General features: G+C 38.2%; 1 protein-coding gene and 2 non-coding genes across 3 annotated transcripts in view; 1 reads left to right on the plus strand and 2 right to left on the minus strand.

Annotated features, from left to right (window-relative positions):
- B4GALT6 (beta-1,4-galactosyltransferase 6) overlaps positions 1 to 19,685 on the minus strand; it is a 78,894-nt gene that overhangs the window by 49,799 nt on the left and 9,410 nt on the right. Inside the window, exon 2 of the mRNA XM_049770215.1 lies at positions 4,884 to 5,000. The gene's annotated coding sequence lies outside the window, so the exon portion shown is untranslated. The remainder of the gene's footprint in view (positions 1 to 4,883; positions 5,001 to 19,685) is intronic.
- LOC126004964 (small nucleolar RNA SNORA72) lies at positions 7,299 to 7,432 on the plus strand. The gene has a single exon (XR_007494164.1). It is a non-coding gene; the product is annotated as a small nucleolar RNA SNORA72 (small nucleolar RNA).
- LOC126005504 (5S ribosomal RNA) lies at positions 17,792 to 17,910 on the minus strand. Its single transcript, XR_007494558.1, has one exon. It is a non-coding gene; the product is annotated as a 5S ribosomal RNA (ribosomal RNA).

Below are 19,685 nucleotides of genomic sequence, written 5' to 3' on the forward strand. Positions count from 1 at the left end.
AAAACAAAACAAAACCAGAAAAAGTGCTGCAATGGTAGGGTTTGTGTTACCCCGCCTTTTTTTTTTTTTTTTTTTTTGTATAGGCACAGCAAGTATTGGGGAAGGAAGGAAATTCCCGTGTCTAAGAGATTCAGGGTTTCTCCACTCTTGAAGCATATTGTCATGGGAACAAGCACTGGCTCCATACCTTCCCATTGCCATATCCCAGGGCTTTTTTTTTTTTCTTTTTGTGGTGTCAGGAACCTTTCTTCTCTGTTGTGGATGAGAAAATAAGGCCACTATAGCAAGCAATCTTGGTATTTGCGCAGGTCCTAGGACAGGGCCTAGGATAGAGTCTTTAAGGTTCTAGAGGTACTGTTCCTCCAATGTTGGTGTGTTCAGTTTTCTGTATTATGTGCTCCATGATTTTGCTCGTTCCCTAAGCTGAAGACTAGGAAATTATGGTTCCAATAGTTCTGCTCAGTCTCTGTTATCAGAATTGGGCCTCTGAACTAAGAAGTCTTGATTTTTGTAAAAGAACTGGGCTATAGCCTAGGGTAGGGTTTTCCTTAATGGTCTCAAGGTATGTTCTGCCCAGTCACAGTTGTCAAAGTCAGTTTTCTGTAGTTAGTGCTTTTATTTTTCATAGTTCAAAGGACGATACATCTTCTGATTTCCACTTAGTGTTAGGTGATGTGATAGGACCTCCTGGTCTTAGGTCAAGTTGTCATTTCCTCGCTGTCCTCGTTGTCATATTAACACTAGCATAAGTGTATCTCCCAATGCAGCTTTTTTCCTGGTATTGTTGCATGGGTTTGTTTCAGTTCTACGTCTGGGATCTGGGATTTGAGAATGAACTAACACTTTCTAATCTCGTGGAGACTGAGTTGTATCCACATGCCATATGTCCAGGATGGGAGGCACTCTTGTATAAAAAGTGTGAGTTCTTATCCTTAGAAGATAAGATCTCATGTCTGAATCCATGATTTCCTCTTATTTACTGTGCCTATACAAAAATGTATGGTGTCCTTTTGTATTGCTGGTGCTATTCCAGGTAAGGATGACAGTCTACACGTACAGTATCTGTGGTGTGGTCTGAGCTTTTATCCCAGGCAAGACGTTTTCTTGGTTTTTGACCAAGCAGCACCAAAACTGGTGAGGGTAGAGAAAATATGTATATATAAAAAATAGAATATATAGATAAAATTGAGATATATATAAAAAAAAGAAAATTGAGAAAAAAAGGTATTTGAAAAAAGAAAGTGATTGGGGAGGCTATCTGCATGTTTAGGAATACATATCTTAAGATACATTATTATAAATGTATTAAGCTAACATAGGCAATATAGGCCTCCCAATTAGGTCTTCTGAGATATTCTTGTGGAGAGTGAAAGCCAAGGTACTTTTTCGTATCACAGACTTTGGTCTAGAGTTTAAGATATGATTTGTGGCATTTCAGAGTCCTGTAGTGTCCTTGAGCTGGGGGTTTTGTTGCAGCTGAATCTGGTATCATGCAACCTTCCATGATTTGAAGGTGGTGAGAGGGGTCACAAGCTTGAGTCAGGAGGCTTATTAGTTGTGGTTTCTTGCTGAGACACAAGATGAGGGATCAAGAGGGTGTCATTCATTGAGGAGCTGAATGGTGGTCTGTTGGGAAGGAGGTTGTATTTATCTATACATTGTATAAATAAAATGTTTAAGGCTAAGGCTCGGTAGTCAGAGAGGACAACTGTATAGAAAGTAACGTTTACTTAGACACTGACTTCAGAGATCTATTTGAGTGCTGTCCTCCATACATAGGATATTCCATTTCCTTACCTACAAATAGTCAAGAATTAGAATATTTTTGGACTATGTTAAAAAAGGGTATATGTCACGCGGGTGCATATGCGCCCACGCGCTTTTGAAAATGGTTGAGATAAATATGCTTTGGCTAGCTGTTCGGGGGTTCTTTGGCTAGCTGTCCAGCCCAGTACCCACCACATGCCAGTGGAAGGGATCAAACTCCTGGCGTGCAGCTTCTCCAGGCCCAGCTCTCGCCTCTGTAGCTTGCGAATGAATGGATAGGGGCAGAGTTTTGCTCCACCCCATCCCATCCCCCAAGACCCAGGTTATCAATTTACAAACAGTGCATAGCTCTTGCCATCTGTTTTGGTAATTATTCACTAAATACATCTTGATGTTCATAATTTGACTGACTCCATTTGATTAAGAGGATGTGATTTTTATGTAAAAATATTTACCAAGAGATGTATACCAAGAGTAGTATAGGAGAATCTAAAAGTCATGATAAAATATGAAAGGAGCATCAAGAGTCCAAGTTTTTTTCTAACTTGGAGGAGGGGCTTAGTAGTTCTGCACTCAAAGATCACCCTGTTAGAGCTCGGGGAACCATATGTAGCACTAGGGATCAAACCCAGGTTGGCCTCTTGCAATGCAAACCCTCTACCCACTGTACTATCACTCCAGCTTCAAGAGTCCAAGGTTTTTTCACTGTGACAATACCCAGATTAACTGTTTTTTTTTTTTGGTTTTCTGTTTTGTTTTTGTTCCACACCCGGTGTTGCTCAGGGGTTACTCCTGGCTGTCTGCTCAGATATAGCTCCCGGCAGGCACGGGGAACCATATGGAACACCGGGATTCGAACCAACCACCTTTGGTCCTGGATAGGCTGCTTGCAAGGCAAACGCCGCTGTACTCTCTCTCCGGGCCCCCCAGATTAACTTTCATTCATGCAGAGAATTTGTGCATTAAGGCAAGTTGGAGTAACTACATATAACCTTCTCCCCAAAATCATTCTCTACCTTTACCCCTCTGGAAAAAAAAAACCCACATTCTCTCTTAAACACATATCTCTTTCTTTATCACCCCTCACATTTCCTTAAGTAAATTTCCTTAAACAAAATTATTTTACTTTGCTCATACACACATATACAATCTATCACCTTATACTGATACTTAACAAAGTCAGAAATGATGCTAAAAAATTCATTTTAAAATCAAATGTTCCTATAAATATCCCTAGTTGCAATTAAGTTTTTAAATTTTGTGACCTGAATCTTATTAACATATAAATTGCTAATAAAACTTATGTTTTACAGCATTAAAATACATTAGAAAACAATGACAACAAAGTTAATTACCACATATCACCTCAGAATTACAATATTTTCATTTTTCCTGTGATGAATACTTTTTGTTTGGAGGCCACACCTTGTAGTGCTGGAGACTAACTCCAGCTCTGGTAAAAAAGATCACTACTGGTGATGCTCAGGAATCCATGGGGGTTCCAGGGATGAAACTGGGTTCACCAGCCTGAAAGCAGAGTGTGCTACACCTTACTAACTCTCCAGCCCCTTATGATAAAAACCTTAAAGATTGAAGTATTAAATTTTAAGTAAGTCAGTAGTTGTTCCATAGTGTTCAATTAGCTCTGGGAACACTTATTGGCCATAAGCTCTCCTTTTGACAGATTATATTAGTGTATGCATAAATTGCACTAGGAATACTTAATTTCTCCATCTTTCCCAGAGGCATGAATAAGCTCATTTAAAACATTTTTCTTAATGCCATGTCTCCATTATACTCTACTATGCTAACAATTCAAATGAATGAACATGGTGGAACATCAATTGTCTGTTAAAATCCTCTGATCCCACTCTCCTCAGGTAGCAGAGCCCCAGTTTCACTGAGAACACCAGTGTGTTCAGCTCACTGACTGCCATTCCCAATGGCTTCAGATAAGTTAGTTCTATATGAAGCCAAAAGATATAAGTAGAACTAGGTATGGGTCTTTTATGGAGGTTCCCATGGGGCATTCCATTTGTTCCTGCCCACTTCTTATTGACCCAAGAGAAATTACAAAGACTATAGCCCCAACATTCATCGTAGGCTATGATATTATGTAATAGAACAGAAGATGGAAATGGGTGAAGACTTTTCCCACAACAGCTAGTTATCCAAGTTCCATGGCTTCTTTGACAAAAGGCAGAAATTATTTAAAGCACTGCAGTCAGTTGTCTCTTATAACCAAACCAATTCTTGCACAATGTTGGCCCATAAAACAACAAAATTCTGCCACTAAAGAACAAATTAAGCAAATGGCAGGAGCAACTATAGATTTCCAATTTAAGACAATTTATCCTTTAAGCCCTAGAAAATCTATAAAATCAGTTAGAATCACCCATAATTAAGAACAGTAAGTAGGGGCCAAGAGAAAGGGTAGAAGGTAGAGCATAAGCTTAGCATGTGTGTTCAATTCAAAGCACTTCACAGACTCCCTAGACATTGTGCCAGCATAGACGCTTATCCTCAGGTCTTAATATTGAATGCTACCCAGACTGGCCAAGTATCACAGGGAGTGATCCCTAGGCCCCCTGAGAACCATTTAGAAAGCTGCTTCCAAAAAATGTCTTTTCTACACATATTTGGAGAAGTAGCTTAGGAAACAAATTAAAAATAAAGAGAAACATCAAAGTAGTTTATATGAATAAAGCAATTCTTTTTATATTAAATCATCTTAAATGCATAGATGATTTGAAAAGGACTAATTTCCTTATATTTTGTTCAATTTACATTCCAAAATCTTATAAAATATCTTTGTATGACACCTCTATTACTAGCCATACTTTTATATATTATATAAAATAAGCAACGATCTTGGCTTAAAGAGAGAAAAGAATCTCTCAATATAATTAGTAGTATATACCCTAATCTTTCAGTTACTTGAAGACAAAACTAAAGTTTAAAGAGATTTGGCTTACTGCTTTTCAGATTACAAAGGTAAACAAAGTAGCCTTGAAAGAAACCAGTGATAGTGAAGAGGGGTGTTCTTTAATCACAGTGTCTAAATAAAGATATTAAAAAAAAAACAACAGTGAATAAGCAGAAAGGAAGGTGATTACCTGTACCGTTGACTGTCGAGTTTTTGTTTGTGTATAGCCTTATCATATGTCCTATTGTTTTCACATTTTCTTTCAACATTATTCCTCGAGCTTGGACCATAAAGAGGTATGTGTTGGCTATAAAAAAGGAGAGAATATCGTGATTCCACAGTAGATTAATAATTAGATATTAATAATTAGACACAGTCTAATATAATTAGCATGACTGCAAAACAGAATAGAAATATGCAAACTTCCTATTGTCAAAATTTATTCAATGCTTTTTTAAATTATAAAAATATTTAAAGTAATATTTGTCTTCATAACACCTTCATTCAGCTTCATACAGAATGAAGCTAAATTGAGACTGGAGTGATAGTACAGCTGGTAGGGTGCTTGTCTTGCACACGGCCAACCCCAATTTACTCCCTGGCATCCCATATGGTTCCCTGAGCTCCACCAAAAGTTAGCCCTGAGCACAAAGCTAGGAGTAAGCCCTGAGCATTGCTGTGTATAGCCCCCAAATAAAAAAATGAGCATTAAGTTGTAGATGGTTTGTTTTAAGTATTTAATCATATAACTATAAAATTCACTTAATTTAAATTCTTATTAATTCTTTCAAACTAAAACAAAATTGAGTATGCCTTATATAATATTAAATATATTCTAAATACTATGATATTTACTATGAATATGAATCTTGCAATGGATTGTATAACTTCTCAAAATAGGAGTGATATTGTAACAGGAAGAGAGGGTACACAAAATGATCGAAAACATGTATCTATTTTAGTCATTCCTGAGTTAATTATTTAAACTTTCATATTCCTTTTTATTCATAAACCTATCTACCAAGATTGTAAAAGCAAACACAATCAAAATCAATGTGCATTTTCAAATTGGCCAATTTCATGCTTATGTGGTCAGTGTTCAAAAAGTAGGTCCTCCAACACTGGTGGTGGGAATGCCTCTCATTCATTGTCACTATATACCTTAAATATTACTGTGAAAGATTTGTAATTCACTTTGGTCACAATAAAAATTTTAAAAAAAGTATTTTTTCTCTTGGGAAAACCAGTAAATTGACGAAGATGACAAAAATCCCTAGCCCTTAGTTATCAAATCTTAGAAAACCAAAGAATGAATCAAGAGATTTGTATGATCTTGACTCTTTTTAGCATAGCACAAACTTCAGCTCACTAATCTCTTTTTTCCTTAAAAAAAAAAAATTCATGTCAGAGAGATGGCTCACAGAGTTGGAGCCCTGAGTTCAATTTCCCGACAACAGAGTCCCCCAAGTACTGAACTGGAAGTAGTCACTATACACTACCCAGATATGCCAGGTATGACTCCCATAAAAAAGCAACAAAACAGGTAGTACTGCTGACCTGTTCTACAAAAACCCTTCTACTCTAAATTCTCTACAAATAAAGCTAAAAAAAAATCACACAAGAGTAGGAAAGGCTCACTAAAGCCAAAACAAAACCTAAAGCTCATTTAGTAACTGAAATTTAAGATAAACTATAAACATTGTAATAACTAGTTGAAATTACTGAAATTAATGCTTGAAAAATAAATGTTGGGATAGCACAGCAGGTAGGGCATTTGCCTTGCATATGGCCGACCCAGGTTTGATCCCCAGCATCTCTTATGGTCACCGAGCCTGCCTGGAATAATTTCTTTTTCTTTCTCTCTCTCTTTCTTTCTTTTTTCTTTCTTTCTTTTCTTTCTTTCTCTTTCTTTCTCTTTCTTTCTTTCTTTCTCTTTCTTTTTTTCTTTCTCTCTCTTTCTTCTTTCTTTCTTTCTTTCTTTCTTTTTTTTTCTCTCTCTCTCTTTCTTTCTTTCTTTCTTGGCCATAACCAGCAGCATTCAGGGGTTACACCTGACTCTCTGCTCAAAAATCAATCCTGGCAAGCTTGGGAAACCAAATGGAATGCTGGGAATCAAACCTAGATCAGCTACTTACAAGGCAAATGCCCTATCACTGTGCTATCACTCCAGCCCCCAGGAGTGATTTCTGAGCGCAGAGTCAGGAGTAACACATGTGTTCTGCTGGGTGTGGCCCCAAAATCAAAATAAATAAATAAATGTTAAATAAAAACTTATAAATGCCAACTAATTATCTGAGCCCTGTTCTAATTCCTAGAGATAACACAGAGACATGAATAAAATGCAATGCTTACTATTTCCCATTTTTTATGTAAAGTTAAGCTTGCTCTAGATGTTTCCATTATCTAGTACCAGACTCATCAAACCTAGTCTTGAATCTAAGAGAAATACCAGTCTTGCAGTTGATTATACTGGAGCTCTTTGGAGGTGTGTCGGGCTAGTCCCCTGCCCTGATAAAGTCTTGGGCAGGTGCACACACAGACCCACACACACACTCTAATTTGAGCAATTTTGTAAACCACAGTGTTTAAAATAAATTTAAAAAATATGTGAGTTGTCACTGTTATGATTTTGTCATAATCAAGACAGGCTAAACATTCGCTATATTAAGACCATGCTTGTGTCTCTGGGCCTAGTTTTGTACCCACCTAAGTCTGATCTTAGAAATGCTGGTGATAAATAGAAAGAAAAAGAAATAAATGCATGCTCAAAATACTAATGAGTAAATAAAATTAGTAAAGAAGCAATGTAAAGTAACCATTTTCTCTTCAGTGGTTCTTGGGCCACATCAGATGTGTTTGGGACTTACTCCTGGGTCTTTGCTCAGGATCCTCCTGGCAAAGTTCAGAGTTCCTAACCTCAAGCCCAGGTTAATCAGCTACAAGGCAAGCACCCTACCTAACTCTTACTGTAGCCCAAACCTTTCTTTTTAAATTTGTTGGTTTTTTTTTTAAGTTTTTAAGTGAAGGATTATTTGAGGACACTTCTGACAAAAGTGAACCATTACATTGGTATCGTTGCAAGCAGCTGACCTAGATACAATCCCCAGCATCCTATATGATCCCCAAAACAATGCCAGGAGAGATCATGGCACTGAGCTTGGAGTAAGCCCTGAACATGGCCAGTTGTGGCCCAAATCCCTTCTCCAAAGTAATTATTATTCATTAGCTGAAAAAAATAGAGAGAAAATCTAGATACTGAACTCTCCAATGGACAACTATTAGTTTGTTTTAAATCGTGGATAGCTAATTGAATTACATTCCTTAGGTTGATGGTCCTCCTGGGTTTAATCCCTGAAGACAAAAACCCATTAGGGAATGAAACTGTGTTTAAGTAACATCATTGCTAATAGGAAAATAAAACTAAGTGTCAATGTATTACACAGCACACTTAAACTAGAAGGAAATGGTTCCAATTCTCTAATTTCCGAATATTAAAAAATGACATTAAACCACACTCACGTAACAATACTCCTGCTAATGCCTGCTAATATAAAAAGTAATGATCTGGTAGCTCCCCGCAATGCCTGTCTAAGCAGTTCTGTATCAGTGGGTCCAAGCACTGAATATCCAGTCCAGTTGGTGGCTAAGTGTTACTGTACCCCAGGAAATACAAAATAGAGGTATAAATTTCATGCTTTATTGGTTAGCCAATGAAAGGAAACCCTGTTCTATACTTTTTATTCCAACTGTAAAAGAGAACACTTCAGAAAACGAGTCAGGAAATCTTTCTCAGAATTGCCATCAGGTCTCCAGACAACTCAGAAATAGACTAAAAACTACTATCACTTGAGCTGCAAATATGGGTTAAGTGCTAAGCAACATACCTAAAATATACAAGGTCCTGAGTTCAAACCCAAGTATAAAATGACCTTAAACACACACACACACACACACACACACACACACACACACACACACACTTTAATTAAAACTATACCATGTAAACTCCAATTTTTTTTGGCCACACCTGGCAGCACTCAGGGGTTACTCCTGGCTCTGTGCTCAGAAATCGCCCCTGGCAGGCACAGGGGACCATATGGGATGCTGGGATTTGAACCACCATCCTTCTGCATGAAAGGCAAACGCCTTACCTCCATGCTATCTCTCTGGCCCCATAAACTCCAATTTTTGTTAATTTGCTACTTTCCTCTGCATTATGAGAAAAAAAAAATTTTTTTTGGTTTTTGGGCCACACCCATTTGACGCTCAGGGGTTACTCCTGGCTAAGTGCTCAGAAATCGCCCCTGGCTTGGGGGGACCATATGGGACGCCGGGGGATCGAACCGCGGTCCTTCCTTGGCTAGCGCTTGCAAGGCAGACACCTTACCTCCAGCGCCACCTACCCGGCCCCGAGAAAATTTAATTTAATTTAAAGGACTGCTTTACCAGAGAAATAAACTATATTACCTTCAAAAGTACTTTAAAAATCAACCACGTACAGGGGCAAGGTATGTGTAACTCTGAAGAACACATTGTCTTAAATGTGTGAGATTCTTATTTTGATTCCCAGAACCAAGCAACACACACACATATAAATCCAACAATTTATAATAGCTTTTGGGCACCTATCTTTCAGCTGGAAGAGATATATTTATGAATCTATCCCATTCTTCACTTAAGAAAACAAAGTAATGGGCCGGGCGGTGGCGCTAAAGGTAAGGTGCCTGCCTTGCCTGCGCTAACCTTGGACGGACCGCGGTTCGATCCCCCGGTGTCCCATATGGTCCCCCAAGCCAGGAGCAACTTCTGAGCACATAGCCAGGAGTAACCCCTGAGCATTATCGGGTGTGGCCCAAAAACCAAAAAAAGAAAAAAAAGAAAAAGAAAAAGAAAAAGAAAACAAAGTAATATGTTTGCTCTAAAGTTGTATCTCCTCAATCCCTTTGTTCATGAAAAGGAGTAAAAGTAGGGATAGAGCCACAACACAGCATATAGTACATTTGCTTTACATGCAGCTGGCTTGGGTTAGATATCCCACATACCACATGGCCACCCAAAGTCTCCTGAGTGCAGAGCCAGGAATAAGCTCTGAGCTGGGTGTGCCCCCCCCCAAAAAAAATAGCTTCATAACACTGTCAAGTAAGCAGAGATCTGAGCGATTTCCTGGTTTTGGCACCTTTCATGATATCAGAATGCTGTTGCTGGTATCCTTATTCTTAACTGTATGGCACACAGTGTGTCTCCAGGAATTCTAATAAAAGATAAGCCCAGTGAAATGCTGATTTTTAAAAAGGGAGATTGGATTGGGTAGACACTTTTGAACATAGTTGTAAATGGAAGGTATCAATGTTCCCACTGATATGTGGAATCATAGACAGAGTAAAGGAATAGACAGGGTCAATGATAACAGACACACTTTCTTAGTAGTCTGTTCTGGGCTGAAAACTTTGGAACTTTCTCAGAATAAATAAGATGTTCCTTTCTACATAAAACCACAGCAGACAACTTCCTCTGACAGCAACAGCCCAGTTCCACAACTCAACCTTATCAAATTGTCGAGTCATCAAATTTCTTCCAGATCTACAGATCCTGGACCATGCAGACACTTCAAAACTTCAAAGTAGTGTCAGCCCAGTAAGATCACAGAAATCTGATGAAAAAATTACATGAAAGACCACCAAGCTAGGGCCAGAGAGATAGCACAGTGATAGGGTGTTTGCCTTGCATGCAGCCAACTCAGAACAAATGGTGGTTCGATTCCCAGCATTCCATATGATCCCCTGAGCCTGCCATGGACCATTTTTGAGTGCAGAACCAAGAATAATCCCTGAGCACTGCCAGGTGTGACACAAAAAAAAAAAAAAAAAAAAAAAAAAAACCAAAAACCACCAAGCTCAGTAGGCCTAAATAGTAACACAGAAGGCTCAACTAGCACCAAACACAGTCCAGTAAATCTTTAAACAATACTTTAGTAACAACACTGGGAGATATAATTATTTCAAATTTACCCTATTTGTAAAAAATCACCCTACACGCCATATTTCCAAGTCTGAATCAGGATCACGTCGGAAATAATCCAAACCAGGCTGAGGCTGAAATGCATATAGTATGGCAATCTTCTATCTCATATGGAGAACAAGTTGCCTGCCAGAACTGTCATTTTTATTGAATACAGAGACCACCCCCAGGCTGGAGGAGTAAAGACAGAGTAAGGACAGATAGCCCAGGCTATCCTGAGCCTGTGCCACACAGGTTTACATATAATACAATATTTGTCTTGCGTGAAACCAATCTGTAAACAAACAGATACAAAGAAACCAGGGATAAATTTTGTTTGGGATATAATGGTATAATCTAACACTTATTGGTCTAAGGTTTGATAATTCCATTTGCCTTTCGGTTGTAACAAATAACATGAACTAAATTTGTTTCTGCAGGGGACAGGCGAGGCTGGTGGGTATGAAACTGAGGCACCAGTAGAGAGTCACAATGGTTGTGGAACTGGTGTTTGAACATTTAATGCCTCAAACAACTGTATTATAAACAACTTGGCAAATCACAATGTTATAACAACAATTTTTAATTTTAAAGAGAGTCTAACTCTAATGCTGAGTCTGACCCACACTGAGTCTGAGATAGAACAAGAAGGAACCAAGAGACACTGGGGAAGGCACTCTGATATTCTATTCCCAAAGCAATAATACTAGTGTAAATTATGGAACTTAAATAAAAATTAAGGGTCTGAAGATCTTGGAGAGATAGTACAGAGGCTAATGCGCTTGTTTTTCATGTACTTGACCCCGATTCATCCCCTGCACCAGAGTCCCCTAAACACCTCAAGGAGTGATCCCTAAGCAGAGATACCAGAGTAAATTCTGAGCAGTTTGGGTCACTCAACACCCCAAATTAAAGTCCTTTGATTTTGTCATTAAAATTTGTTTATAAAAGAGATTGGAATTGAGAAAGCATGTTTAGAAATACTATGTGATAAAATAGTTCTAGGGAAAAAACAGTGGAATCCGTAGGGTTGAATTACCATGGGGGAGGGAAAAAAATCTACAAATAAGGAGGGAAAAGACAAAAGATAAAAGGATTGCACTGGTGAAAGGTGATGTATATCATATGACTGAAACTCAGTCATTCATTTATTTATTTTTATTAATATCTTTATTTAAATACCTTGATTACAAATACGATTGTAGTTGGGTGTCAGTCATGTAAAGAATACCCCCCTTCACCAGTGCAACATTCCCATCACCAATGTCCTAAATCTCTCTTCTCTCCACCCCACTCCCACATGCACTCGAGACAGACTTTCTACTTCCCTCATTCGTTCACATGGTTATGGTAGTTCTCAGTGTAGTTATTTGAATAATGGTATTCACCACTCTTTGTGGTGAGCTTCATGAAGTGAGCTAGAAGTTCCAGCCCTCCTCTCTTTGTCTCTGAGGATTGTTGCAAATGTCTTTTCTTTTTCTTAAAACCCATAGATGAGGGAGACTATTTTGTGCCTATCTCTCTCCCTCTGACTTATTAATCATCATTTATTTGTTTTTAAAAAATAGTGAAAACCTGATCAATACAGGGCCAACTAGGATGTAATACTAATGCAAAAGTTTTATGGATAAAGGTTTAATTTCTAAGAATCCTACTATGTCTCATCTGTGGGACTTAAAAATACTCAGTAATTAGAGCAACTAAGATCCAAAGGCAACATGATAGGAAAATAGATCCACACAACTGAGTTGGGGTGAGTTATAAAGAGAGAGGTTGGAATCCTTGGGGGAGGAAGGGATGGCGGTGGTGTTGAAATCATGTCCATAAAAAAATGATTATCATAAAAATCAGACTTTTCTGCACAATACAGCCAAGAAGATGCCACTGAACACAATCTCCAGGGCCCAAACCGGTGAGGGCCCCACCCAATAAGATGGAGCCAGAGAAGCGTGGCTGCTCCACTTCGCTCTGTGGCCTCAAGTATCTTCTAACCCATGAACCCCAGCAGAGCACATAGCAAAAATTACTATACAAGTGTTGCAATGGGGAAACAATGCATGAAAACACCACATATAGAGAATGAAGATGACCTGAAAAGCCTCTCAGATAGGGAGTTTAGAGTATTAATATGGAGGATGCTCAAAGAACTCAAAGCAAGCTTAGATCAAGCTGAATAGGCCACAATGATAGAACTCAGAAAACTCCAAACACAAACAATAGATTTTAAAAAACTCAGTAGATGAAATGAAAACCTCAATGGAAAGCCTTTCCAAGAGAGTAACAGCAGCTGAGGATGGGGTCAATGAGTCAGAGAATGAGATGCAGAACAACTCCATACAGCAGAAGAGATTAGAAACAAACCTTAAAGCAAATGATCAGACAATGAATAAACTACTCAAAAAATGTGAACAGATAAAAATAGAAGTCTTTGATAAACTCAACAGAAAGAACATAGAAATAATTAGAGTTGCAGATACTCAGGAAGAGAATATTAAGAAGTTTGAGGAAGTGTGAGAAGAGGAAGAGAAGAAGAGGAAGAAGAAGGGGAAGAAGAATAAAAAGAAAAAAGAAGAGGAAGAAAAAGAAGAGGAGGAGGAAGAAGAAGAAAAGGAAGAAGGAAAAGAAGAGAAGAAAAAGACAAGAAAAGAGGAAGAAGGGGAAGAAGAAAATAAAGAAGAGGAGGAGAAAGACAAAGAGAGGAAGAAGTAGAATGGGAAGAGGAAGAAAAATAAGAGAAAGAAGAGGAAAAGGAGAGAAAAAAGAAAAATGGACTGAATTTTTTTTTTTTTTTTTGGTTTTTGGGCCACATCCGGCAGTGCTCAGGGGTTACTCCTGGCTATCTGCTCAGAAATAGCTCCTGGCAGGCTCAGGGGACCATATGAAACACCGGGATTCGAACCAACCACCTTTGGTCCTGGATCGGCTGCTTGCAAGGCAAACACCGCTGTGCTATCTCTCCGGGCCTGAAAATTTATTTTTAATTTCTTTTCTTATAAGTGTCTTTGTTTAATCACTGTGATTATAAACATGTCTATAGTTGGGTTTCAGTTAAAAATAAAAAATATTTTTTAAAAATCAATGAATAAAAATTCTATGATGTTACTAACACACACGCGCGCACGTGTGACAGAAGAATAAAAGGAAATACAAAGAAAAGAAAACCCTCAAGATGAATTGACCTGAGTTTCAGCATGCTGAAGAAGCTAATGTATAGAATAAAAGAGAGCACTTAACATGTCCAATGTCACCAGACTGAAGAAAAACTGGCAAATCACAATCACAATCACAAAATCACAATCACAAAACAAAAGCTAATGTATAACAGCACACTCTCTTGATCAGGCTCCTTTATCTATCCTAATTAATGCAATGCTCATAAGCAACTCTAAAAGATAAGTACTAGTATTACCTCCTTTACAGATAAATTGAGTGAAGTGCGGAAGATTAATTTGTTTAAGGTCACAAAATGATCTTAACAGGAACTACAACGTAGTGAGACTACAACTCTGGCACCAGTAATGTTGTTCTTTCTCATAATAGTTTTCAGCCTTCAAAGTACTACTACTAAGGGAGGGGAAAAAGAGAAAGGTAGGAAACTTGTCTTGAATGTGGCAGAACTGGGGATGGGGGGGATTATCCCGAGCACCTCATATAGTCCTTTGGGCTTACCAGGAGTCATCCCTGAGTACTATGTAGTGTGTCATTCCCCCACATCCCTCAAAAAGGTAAAATTGGGGACTTGAGATATAGCAAGATGGGTATGGAATTTGCCTTGTTGCAATTCATATTCAATCCCTACCATTGCATATGTACCATGAGCACTGCAGAAATGATTCCTGAGTATAGATCTAGGATTAGCCCCTGAACACCAGTGAGTGTGGCCCCATGACAAAAAATAAATTAAAGATTAAAAATGCTGGGGCCAGAGCGATAGCACAGTGGTAGGGCATTTGCCTTGCATGCGGTGACCCAGGAAGGACCTGGGTTTGATCTCCAGCATCCCATAAGGCCCCCCGAGCCAGGACCAATGATTTCTGAGCCCATAGCCAGGAATAACCCCTGAGCATCACCGAATGTGACCCAAAAACAAACCAAAAAATTTGAAAAACATAAAAGAATTAAAAATGCTATTAGAGAAGGACTATTAATCTTAAAGACACAATGAAAACAAAAGAAAAATACAATTGTGTAGATAGTGACAAGGTGAAAATATAAAAGAGTAAGCTCAAGGGAAATTGTTCTGAATCAGGAGAGATATGAGCAAGACTGTAGTCCGTGTATTGGAAAGAAATGTCAAATTTTAGATAAAAAAAAAAGAAAAAAATTTTTCATTGGGGGAAACAGATCAGCAGAGGCTTTGAAATGCACTAGTGCATGGCATATCCAGAGAATAACATGCAATGGACAATAAGCTGAAAAGGTCAATGTGTGTAAAAAAAATTTTTAAAAAGTCAGAGATGGAACTGAAGATTACTGATAAGTAAAAGATTAGATAGTAGACAGACTGTTGGCAGTATTGGCAAAAATGTACACAGGTACTATCTCTATGGAAAGCAGTATAGAGAAACTGAAGCAAAAGTACAGTACTGCCCAAGTTTTAATCCTTGTCATCACTTATGATCCCCAAGTTTTGCCAGGAGTGATCAATGAGTGTAGATCAATTCCTGAGCACCAGGAATTTGGTGTGGGCTCCAAAACAAGCAAAAATCAGTATGAAGATTTTTTTCAAATATTAGACACAGATTTAATATATAATTCAGTTTTCTTTTTTCTTTTTCTTTTTTGATTGTGAGCTGAGAAGTAACACTTCTCTTTCCATTTTATCAGTCACTGGGCCCAGACAAATGAGGACAGCACTTGCTGGAAGCTAGCCACTACCTTCTCAAGACTTTGTATTGTGTTTTTGTGTTCCCAGTGCACACTCGTAGGAGTGGTATTGCTGTATCATATAGGAGCTCAATTTCCAGGGTTTTTGTTTGTTTTGGTTTTGGTTTTTAGGCCACACCCGGTGATGCTCAGGGGTTACTCCTTGCTATGCACTCAGAAATTGCTCCTGGCTTGGGGGACCATATGGGATGCTTGGGGATCGAACCACTGTCCATCCTAGGTCAGCCGCATGCAAGGCAAACACCTTACCACTGGGTCACCACTCCAGTCCTAATTTCCAGTTTTTTGAGAAATCTCCACTTGTTTTCCAGAAAGGCTGGACTAGATGGCATTCCCACCAGCAGTGAATGAGAGTTCCTTTATCCCCACACTGGTTGCTTTTATTCTTTGTGATGTGTGCCAGTCTCTGTGGCATGAGATGGTACCTCATTGTTGTTTTGATTTGCATCTCTCTATGATTTATTTTTCATTAGTAGGCATTTATCACGAAAACAAAAATTCAAACAATATATGCTCATTATGTTCATAGTAGCTCTATTGTCAGTTGCCAGATCTGAAACCAGCCCAAATACCCAACACAGATGAGCAAAAATTGATGTGAGTATATACAAAATGTAATGCTGCCCAGCTATAAAAAAGGTTAAATCTTGCCTTTTGCTACAACATGAATGGAATTGAAGGGTTGTGCTATAAAAAATAAATCAGAAGGAGAAGAAAGAATATCACATACATAGATGTGATGTTTTTTTAAAAAAATCAACAGAAATAAACAATACAAAAGAAAAATGAAATCTTGGACCATGGGAGCTAGAGAAATAACACAGTGGTAGGGCATTTGCCTTGCACATAGCCAACCCAGGACCAATGGTGGTTCAATTCCCGGCATCCCATATGGTCCCCTGAGACTGCCAAGAGCAATTTCTGAGCATAGAGCCAGGAGTAACCTCTGAGCACCGCCAGGTGTGGCCCAAAAAACAAAAAGAAAAAATAAGAGAAAGAGAAAAAAGAGAGAAAAGAAGAGAAGAAGGAAGGAAGGAAAGAAGGAAGGAAGGAAGGAAGGAAGGAGGAAGGAAGGAAGGAGGAAGGAAGGAAGGAAGGAAGGAAGGAAGGAAAGGAAGGAAGGAAGGGAAGGAAGGAAGAGAAGGAAGGAAGGAAGGAGGAAGGAAGGAAAGGAAGGAAGGAAGGAAGGAAGGAAGGAAGGAAGGAAGGAAGGAAGGAAGGAAGGAAGGAAGGAAGGAAGGAAGGAAGGAAGGAAGAAGGAAGGAAGGAGGAAGGAAGGAGAAGGAAGGAAGGTAGGAAGGAAGGAGAAGAAAGGAAGGAAGGGGAAGAAGAAGAAGAAGGAGAAGAAAAGGAAGAAGAAGGAGGAAGGAAGGAAGAAGAAAGGAAGGAAGGTAGGAAGAAAAGAAAGAAGAAAGAAGAAAGAAGAAAGAAAGAAGAAAGAAAGAAGAAAGAAAGAAAGAGAAAGAAAGAAGAAAGAAAGAAAGAAAGAAAGAAGAAAGAAGAAAGAAAGAAAGAAAGAAAGAAAGAAAGAAAGAAAGAAAGAAAGAAAGAAAGAAAGAAAGAAAGAAAGAAAGAAAGAAAGAAAGAAAGAAAGAAAGAAAGAAAGAAAGAAAGAAAGAAAGAAAGAAAGAAAGAAAGAAAGAAAGAAAAGAAATCTTGGATCACAAAACTTAATTGACTAGATGGGGAGAAGGGAGGGATATTAAGATGGTGTCCAATTGACAGTGATATTTAGGTGGTGGGATATAGTGAGATACATCTGTAGAGGTGCGAAAGTGCATGCCTAAAACTAATGCATCCTTGTAAGTCAACACTATCAATAAAACAAAAATTTAACAAGGATTTAAAATTTTTACCAACATTATCCAGGTCAGTAAAGCAAACATACTATTTTCAATAATGTTGAAGGTAAACTATATGTGTTAAATACAGTTATAGGGGGAAATATAGTGGGTCTTATATGGTAATAATATATCCCTAAAGCATAAATATTTACACTATTGTAAAACAATGTTATATCAGTTAAAAAAATCTTTCCTAATTTCAGGGCAGAGCTCCAAGGCATTCGATATATTCTGAGATCAAATTTAGCCTTCCATATACAAAGCATGCAGAGTTCTCTCTGTGAGCCTCAATTTTAAACAAAAAATTTTAATTTAATTTAATACATTTTAGCACTGAAGTTTTTATTTCTTTTTTTTTTTTTTTTTTTTAAGCCTACAGCACCCGGTATTCCCAGGCGGTCTCCCATCCAAGTACTAACCAGGCCCGACCCTGCTTAGCTTCCGAGATCAGACGAGATCGGGCGCGTTCAGGGTGGTATGGCCGTAGACAAAGTTTTTATTTCTATATATTAATTTGTTCAACAAATCCAGAAATATAAAAATAATTCCTGACAAAATAACTATTAGTAGTTCCATGTTAGTTTAAAACTTTAATCACTTAAGATAAATAAATGGTTTCTTCAAAGCACTTCAGAGTTAAGACTTAGACATTATAAGCCACATTGGAGAAAAGTGGAATCAGAAGTGAGGAAATTTGGAAGGAACAATGCAGTCAATTAAATTTTTTAAATCTAATCAGTAAGTAAACAATGAAATTGCAGACAAAATGTTCAAATCATAAACTAGCACATCCAGAAATATTACTGAATCGCTAGCATTTGATTATGTCAGAGTACTTAAGTTGAATTTAAAATGGATCTATTCACTTAGAACTGTCATAATGAAAAGAAATTAAAAAGAATTATTTGAACTAATGTTTACAATCATTCCCAATTATCTTGTATTATCACAATTAAAATACCGTTCACAATTTCAGTTTTTTTATTCATGAGAGGATAGTATATTAAACATACATAATCAAAGGATACTACATGGAATATGAATTTTCAGAATTCCAAAGCTAAAGCATACTGGGGGTCAGAGTAATAGTACAGTGGTAGGGACTTGGCCTTGCCTGCCCAAATTTGATTCCTGGAATCCCATTTGGTTCACCAAGTACTACCAGGGGTAATTTCTGAGTGCAGTTCCAGGAATAGCCTCTGATGATCAATGAGTGTGTCCCACTCTCTCCACCCTAAAAAGCTAGAGTATACTTACATATTAATAAAACCACTTTATATTTCTCTCTTGGGCCACTTCATCCAAGTGAAAATAAAAATGGAGTTTCTCTTCTGAGACAAACGCAATCTCAGCCATATTAAGAGTCAAAATTACTCAGTGACTAACTTAATTATTAAGAAGGCTGCAGTTTTAGTCGTCATAAAAACCCTCGTAAACCTCAAATGTGTAAAAATAAAACGAGATGTTTCAATCAAGAGATCATATTACATGGGCCAGATAGTATAGCAGGTAAGGAGCTTGCCTTGTCCACAGCCAACCCAGCTTCGATCCTTGGAATTCCCACATGGCTCCTCTAGTCCGAAGGAGTATTCCCTGAGCAGAATCCAAAGCCCTGAACATAGAGCCCAAAACGAGCCCTGATCTCATACAGCAGGGAATGGCCCAGAAACAAAAGTAGCATGTTACAATAATAAACCTTATGTTACCCTTAAAAATACTACCCAAAAAAAGATGTTTCCAGTCAACTGCAATACAAAACGAGATTTAGAGATTATTTCTACTTGGAACAGAAGACAACACAAAATTACCAAAGTGCCTACTTGCCTGCTTTGCAAGTAGAAGGCTGTGAATTCAATCATTGGTTCTTCTGAATATACTGAGCATAACCCTGGAAGCTCTGCTATCTGTGATTCCCCAGCACTAATAGTAAATTCTAGCCATTCAGGGCCGGAGAGATAGCATGGAGGTAAGGTGTTTGCCTTGCATGCAGATGGACGGTGGTTCGAATCCCGGCACCCATATGGTCCCCCCAAGCCTGCCAGGAGAGATTTCTGAGCATGGAGCCAGGAGTAACCCCTAAGCAATGCCGGGTGTGATCCAAAAACAAACAAAAAAATTCTAGCCATACAATAGCGAGATGCCTGCAAACACTGCAACTAAAGACAGCATCCCCCGCAAGCATGACAACTTAAAAAAAAAAAATTTAAATAAGAGCAAGCACAGCAGTCAAAAGTGCTACTCTGGGGCTGCACAGATAATACAAG

The sequence above is a fragment of the Suncus etruscus genome, chromosome 3 (genome assembly GCF_024139225.1).
Source record: "Suncus etruscus isolate mSunEtr1 chromosome 3, mSunEtr1.pri.cur, whole genome shotgun sequence".
NCBI lineage: Eukaryota > Metazoa > Chordata > Mammalia > Eulipotyphla > Soricidae > Suncus > Suncus etruscus.